This window comes from Mercenaria mercenaria, chromosome 2, assembly GCF_021730395.1.
Source record: "Mercenaria mercenaria strain notata chromosome 2, MADL_Memer_1, whole genome shotgun sequence".
Lineage (NCBI taxonomy): Eukaryota > Metazoa > Mollusca > Bivalvia > Venerida > Veneridae > Mercenaria > Mercenaria mercenaria.
Window position 1 is genome coordinate 69,915,448 of NC_069362.1, and position 7,810 is coordinate 69,923,257.

A 7,810-nucleotide genomic window follows, 5' to 3' on the forward strand; every position below is an offset into this window, starting at 1 on the left:
CGTCTGCTATATCTTCGTACTGCAGTTTTTTTTAGTTGTAGGCGGGCCTACTTTGCGATGCATTTGGCTCTTTGCCAGTGTTTGTGATGCTGTTTACTCCGGGAAATCTTTCATTACGATAACTTTTTTTATTTTTTGTAGATTGTCAAACATTCAGATCTCGTATAAACCCCTACCAGAAACACTACCACACAAAGGATGCTCTCATATTAAAAGTTAATCGTCATTTATTTTAGAACCAGACGACATGGCAAGGTTGCCGTTATTCCGATTTTTAGTATTGCTACAGATATTTGAGAGCATAAACGTCAACTATACTGTCGAGACACGTGATCTCTTTACGTCTGATGAACTCTCAAAACTGACCGACATATATTATCAGTTCTGTCCTTCGAATAAATGTGACAATACTACGCATGTACCGGAAGTGGAAATTTTAAAACCTAACGTCTCAATATGTTGTTACCTACAATGTTCCTGTGAAACCTGCAGCTATGGCATCCAATCCGGACTTTGCTGTCCAGAAGCTCTGAACAAACTGGACTCATATCCAACGTGTGTTAATGCTCAACTGAAACCATGGAACCCTTCGCAGCCAATTTATCAAGCATTTGATATGCAAACAACATGTGCTTCAAGAGCCGACATTGGCGATGAAACAGCGGACAAGTGCCAATTTAGTGAAAGATTTAATGAATTTGACACAAAAATACCAGTGGCAGATAGCTCTTTTACTAAGACATTTGCCAATCGTTACTGTGCAGAATGTTCCAGTTTGGAATATGTACATGGAAGCCTACAATTGTTTGCGAGGAAGGCACGTTTGATGTATCACCCATTGAAAACATAATGGAACGAGTTCATCAGTCTGAATATTGTACACTTTACTTTCAGCCTCCTGATGGACAGACACAAGACAATTTAATTTCATGTGGAACGTATATTTCCGAATGTAACATGACCGGAAATTGGAGAACATATGACGCTGTATTAGAGTCTGGATGCAGAGCCATGTACGCCCCTTTTCAAAATAGGTACAGAAATGTCTTCTGCTTCTTGTGCAACAGTAATGAAATTATGGAAGATATGCCACCTTGCACGTGGCCACCATATATACACCCTTCAATTTCTTTGGAATTGGCCTATCCGATCACATACGTGTTACATGGCGAAATAAACAGAACAGCATGCGAATATGGGCTCTACGATCCTTTTCAGGTAGTGCCCATTTTATATGCTATTATATAATGTTTTGAGTGTTTATAGCTCGTGTTAAACTAATATGAAAATTAATGACAATAGGTAATTAGTTTACAATTATTATGCAGCAGCCAGACTGCTTTTATTGTTAGTAATATTCTTGTACACTTTATATATAAGTTGTAAAATCAGAGACAGTACATCAGTACAAAAATCCCGTTTTGTAACGTAAGACAGGTGTAATACTCTGATGTTAAAACATGATTCCTTTATATGAAGATGTATTTCTGAGTCAGAAATTGTTCAGTCATTGTAGTTTAAGACACAACACAATAATATGAACCCGCAACAATATAAACACAGATTCTTACTGTATTTGTTTGTCACTTTCGGTCTTTTTTTATTATTTTTATTTTTCTATTTATCAAGTGGGGTGACTACCTTGAATGATGGTCTCTCAAAAATTCGCACCGCAGCCTATAATTTTAATTGTTGATATTAAGCTTTTATATGTAGTATTAAGAATAGGTAGTTTCTTAGATTTTTGTCAAGTAATGTATTTGTTGAAAACTTTAACATCTTATCTTGACTTTACATGTATATTCATGATCATTCCAGTCAAATTTCCGCTGGCGGTATTTTTTAAATTTGATTTTCCTATCCTTGTTACCCGATCAAGAATTAATTTTAACATAAATTTGGTAAACATATTTAGGTACATTTACAACTATATATTTAGCCGAAATTCATTAGAAATGCAAGTTTGAAATATTATACCTGTATTAGCCATCTTTGCCTACTAGGATAGATTGGAAATGAATTAATTTCCAAAGCTACACACTGTTTTAAATCTTACATTTTGGTTAAGAGTTTTGAAATATCCCGATGTCTATCAAACTAAAATGTAAAACAAGAAATTATATTGAAATCGAAACAAATACACAGCATTTAAAAAAAATTCATATTACAGGTGGCGGTTGGGTGTAGGTGGGGTAGCAGGGCTTAATTACAAAACTTTATAAAAACAATAAAATATACATTTCTAATAGGGATCTTACTCTAAGGTAATGAATCTTGTTGTTAGTTAACTTAATAACGAACAGAATCATTCGAAATGTGAAAAAGATGCCACAAGATGTTGCTTAAATTAGACTGAAAACATTTTGGACAAACATAACTTCCTTTGTCTGTTTAGGCTGAAATTACACATCTGTTAAACTTTGATCGTTTCTTCATGGTAGGATAAACATATAAATAATAAGCACTTACATTTTTTCAGGACACTTGTCTGGAGGTAAAATGTCTTCTGTATAAGATGTATACCGGTGATGGAAAATGCCTGAGAATGGTGGAAATGGTAGGCGGAAAGGACTTTAGATTCCGGATGTTTCTGAAATTTACACCGCTGGCAGACGTCCCACCTATTTCATCTGTGATAGATCATTTATCCGTAGACCTAATGCAACACATGGAAAAGATTAAGTCTACAATTCCCGATGTTCCACTAATTAAACTTGCATATGGTCACAGAAAAAAGCATGACACAAATGGGTCCAATATGGGAAATAAGACAGACTACATTTTAATTATTTATGCAATACCTTTACCTATCTATTGGAATTCGATGGTAAAGTTATCTAGCATTGAAGCGTTATTGAAGTTACATGGGGATAGCATGTCTCTGAAAAGTTCCGGTAAAGAGCAGATTCCGTTTTTGATTGGTATGGATACAGTTGATTCAGTTCTTGAAGCCGATGAAATTGTTCCGTATAAAATTGCCGTAGGCGATGAATACGATTATTTGTCGCAGCCGATGGATACGATATCTGAAATGGAAACGCTACTTCCGGTTCACGATTGTCCTCTTGTAGAGCTTGACCTACAGGTGTATAATGTAATTAATGAACGATTGGGTGTCATGAATGATCAATTTTCTACAGCTATTGGGCGAAACGAGTATCTGTTAACAAACAATGGGAAAAGCATACTAACTTGCATCGATGTTTATCAATCATTGGTAAGCAAATCGATCATGACACTTAGTCCATTGTCTGGCGCAGATTGTTTGAAATGTACCTTCCATTTATATATTCTGGCTTTTACAGTCTTTTTCTGAAGTGTCGGTTAGTTTATGTCAGATTTTATTTTGCCCTTACGGAAATATTATAGTTTGCCGCGAACACTTGCTGCGATCATGCCGCGAATATCCAGCGAACATGCCGCGAACACTTTTGATACAATTGCTATTATAGTTCGCGGGATGTTCGTTTGGTGTTCACCTTTCACATGCAAATTAGTTTTGCCGCGAACAAGTTGCCGCGAACTTCCCGCGAACAAGTAGCTGTGAACTTCTCGCGAACAGGTTGCCGCGATCATCCCGCGAACTAGTTGCTGCGAACATCCCGCGAACTAGCTGAAAACCATCTCTACAGAAATTGTGTACAGAAAAAGTGCAAAAACAAATAAATTAGTAGGAATCAGGGATATAAATTTATTGAATAAACTTCAACACTGACTGAGGTTGTAACAAATTCAAATTGTCAATGTCTGAACTTTTTCATATCATAGCCTATTTGGAGCATTTTAAACAAAGTTTTAATGATAAAATATATACATTGTATATATGTTTGAATTTTAACTGTTACTTGTCATTTCAATAACATTGTCTTGAGTGCATGTATTCATTTCATCCCAATGTTTTTCTTCACACTACTTATAAGTTATTATGTATCACAACAAATCTGTCATTGTTTTACATGTTAATTATCAGACTTATGAAGCTTAGAAATTGTCAAAATAAGCTAGTTTTATATTTCTTTTTAGATAATCTGATACAGCTCGATCTGCAAAAGGTTAAGCATATCTATTTCATTTTCAAAATTCCTTATGTTTACTGAGATATATAATTATAGATATTAAACATAAATTTTCTGACTTACCACAAAAAAGTATATATTCCTATTAGCCTCTAAGAATCACTTATGAAAACTGTCTGTAATGCACACAGATTTCCTTCTAAACATGTCCAGAATATCTGGTTGTAATTAACTTATCAGAATCATACTGTGACCTTACAGATAATGTTACAAATTAATTGATCTACAATTACCTGCTCTTATAAAAGCTCTTCAGTGATAGTTTACCAAAAGATTATAATCTTCTAAGTTCTTCTCGAGAACATGCCGCGATCATTGGTCTTCCTGCGAATATCTCGCGAAGTAATATCAAACCAATCGCGGCATGATCGCGGTAGCAGCGAATATCCCGCGAATACTTCCTGCGAATAGGTATGTTCGCGGCATGTTCGCAGCATGTTCGCAGCCTTTTGACCATTTCGTAAGGGTGGTTGTCTATTTTTATTCTTTTATAATACCGATTGTGATATAAAGAACTGTAATGGCTTACTGTAAAGAGCCTGGTCTCCAAGCAAAAAGTGCGTTTTACGATTGAAGTCTCTATAGTAACTGAAAATATAGACTTTATATTTAATCTTTGGCAATTTGTGTGTGTGGGGGGGGGGGGGGGGGGGGGGGGGGGGGGGGGGGGGGGGGGGGGGGGGGGGGGGGGGGGGGGGGGGGGGGGGGGGGGGGGGGGGGGGGGGGGGGGGAGGTGACCCGAACACCTTCCAATTAGATAGAGCACAACACTTAGTGTCGAAATGTCACGTATATTTAATCCTGGATGTGGCGACTGTTTATTTAGTGATGGTTGTTTAGAGAGATACAAGATACACATTTTATTTAAAGTCGGTGTTACATATAATACAAACAACATTAGCTATGTATAGTATAGCTATTGACCGACATAGATAACAAAAGTATATTTAATAACATAATAAAGGTGTACCTATTAAATAGAGTTACAACATTAGCAAGTCACAGTTAATAAATAGTACAGTGAGTTATACAAAGAGAGCACGGAACAACAGCAAGCTGACTGAGAACACAAAGATCCAGATCTGCAGAGCCTGCGTCGTGAGCACCCTCCTGTATGGCAGCGAGTACTGGACTTTGCGTGCCCGACAAGAGCGAAAGCTCAATGCTTTCCACATGCATTGCCTTCGACGCATCGTGAACATCACCTGGCAGGACAAGGTCCCAAACAACACTGTCCTGGAAAGAGCTGGATGCACCAGCATGTACACGCTGCTGAAACAGAGACGTATGTGCTGGCTTGGTCATGTCGTGCGCATGGACGACGGACGGATCCCTAAAGACCTCCTCTACGGAGAACTTGTGCAGGGAAAACGTCCCACAGGGGCGATTCAAAGACGTGTGCAAGAAGGACTTAAAAGCCTTGAACACCGACGAGACCAACTGGAAAGCAACAGCCCTCGAACAGTCAGCCTGGAGACAGACTGTGCAGAAAGGTCTCTCCAAGTTCGAAGTCTTTCGAGACTGAAGGATGCCTACTATGAGTTATACATACAAATCTGGTTAATCCTGAAATACATCTGTTAATCTTGGCTTAAGCCTAAAAAGGAAATTACTACTTAAGAGCAGACAAATCATACTACAAACTAAATATAAAGCAAATCAATGAGCAACTAAAACATGCATAATACAAGTAATCAGCACATGCATAATACTGAGCACACTAAAAATACAAATTGTTGACAGAAGGTGGAAAAAGCATAAACATAAAAATAATTTAATGAGAGTAACACTAGCAAGTAATCAGCACATGCATAATACTAAGCACACTGAAAATATATTGGTTGACAGAGGGCAGAAAAAGCAAGAACTGAAAATAACAAAAAATAATTTAGTATTAGAGCAACAAAAGCATCTATAATTCTGCCCGTCCCTGCCCGAACCGATTCAGCCTCGTAACATCTTTGAAATGCTGGGTAATGAGTTCCATATTCTGGGAGCCGCGTAACGGAAAGATTTGAGACCGTATCTTGTGCTTCTTACCTGTGGGACTTCAGCCCTGTTGGTGTATCTAAAAGAATAAGAATTATTTTTTATTTTAACTAAGTCGTGGAGATAAGATGATGACTGCTTGTTCACACTGGATAACCGGCTATCCTGACGCCCGCTGGAAATGTAACCCAGCTGGAAATCGGTAGGTAAAGTTTTTCATTTATTTCTATTAAAACGAAGCCAGTTCTTGCAAATCAACTTGACAGTTTTGTCAAGGAGTGACCATGGCTTACATTTATAATTTCTGGGCCAAAAACGATCGTTATGTTTTGAGATATTCGCTAACAATTTCTTCAGTTTGAAAAATCGAGCAAAAATCCAAAGTTTTGCGCAAATTGTTTTGTTTATGAACAACTTATGAAAACTTTTATCATCTGGCTGAACAGATGTGTCCTTTCGGAACACATGTGTGAAGTTTCCGGGTTCTACGTTTTTCCTGAAAAAGAATATTAGCCGTTAAATAGGCATGGTCGAGAAAAAAAGACTGTCGAAAACGGCCGCTGTATTTGAAATAGGCAGACGTTTAAATCAGCTGCCGGCTATCGAGAATACAGCTGTAGACATGTTATATGCCCCGTAGTGTCTCCTCTTTATGTACATTTTATATCTATTTAGTCTGTCTGTGTTTTTGCGATTTCTTTCGTCTTTCATTTGTGTAAAATGTGTATACTTGCAGTCAGTAAACAGTTTGAATATACTTATGTATGGTCCTTATTGCCATGTCGAGTAATTCTGGTTGATTTCATTATCATTGTCCTTTTCGTTTAGGGTCTAAAAGTTGCTTTGTTCCTTTCGTCCGTCCGTCCGTCCGCCCGCAGTGTCTTGTCCGGGCTCAGATTCTACATGCATGGACTGATTTTTAAGTATTGATTTTTAAACTTCAAACATGTGTAACCGATGATACAAGTATTAGTGAGGCCCATTCATTAATGACCACCTCCAATGTCAGTATAACAAAAAAAAAATCTTTAACACAGAGCTATAAATAAGTATTTTGTGTCAGACTGGCAATCCCTACATGCACAGACAAAATTTCAAATGTATTGTGTCGTATAGTAGAACTTTTATTTTCATGCGGTTTTATTTGATAGCCGACTGTGTAAGATCGTAAACAAGCAAAGAAGAGTTCCGATCTATCTTGTTATATGTTGATTAAAGCTACATGTGGCTGCCATGTTAAGAAATAACTGATTAACAGTCATGTGAGATTTTGCAAAGTTCTGCTTATTTAGATCTGAAACAATCGTTTTCAATCGTTTGCCTCTATACATCAACAGCTTGCAGTTTTAGACCATGAATAAACTGTTGAAAAGGTATTTATGAATAAAACAAAATGGCAGATTTACATTAGGAGCAATTAAATAATTATGTATTAAGCAAATAAGATTATACATCTATCAAGAACACTTTTCAAAACAAGAACGGGCATTTGAGATTCATTAAAGATTCTGAATTCTTCAAACGAAATTCAAAGGACTGACGACCAGAAGCAATCATTTGCACTTGCAAAACCCGAGGTGAAATTACTTTCTGCAGTAGCCCGGAAGCACCTGTAGTGGGTTTCCTCCACCATCAAAAGCTGGCAAAATGGAAATATGCACTATATTGCTTCGGTGTAACTGCAAAAAAATATATGGTTGGCTTTCGCATGGCGGAAAAATGGCAAGAACGCGTGAACTAGGTTA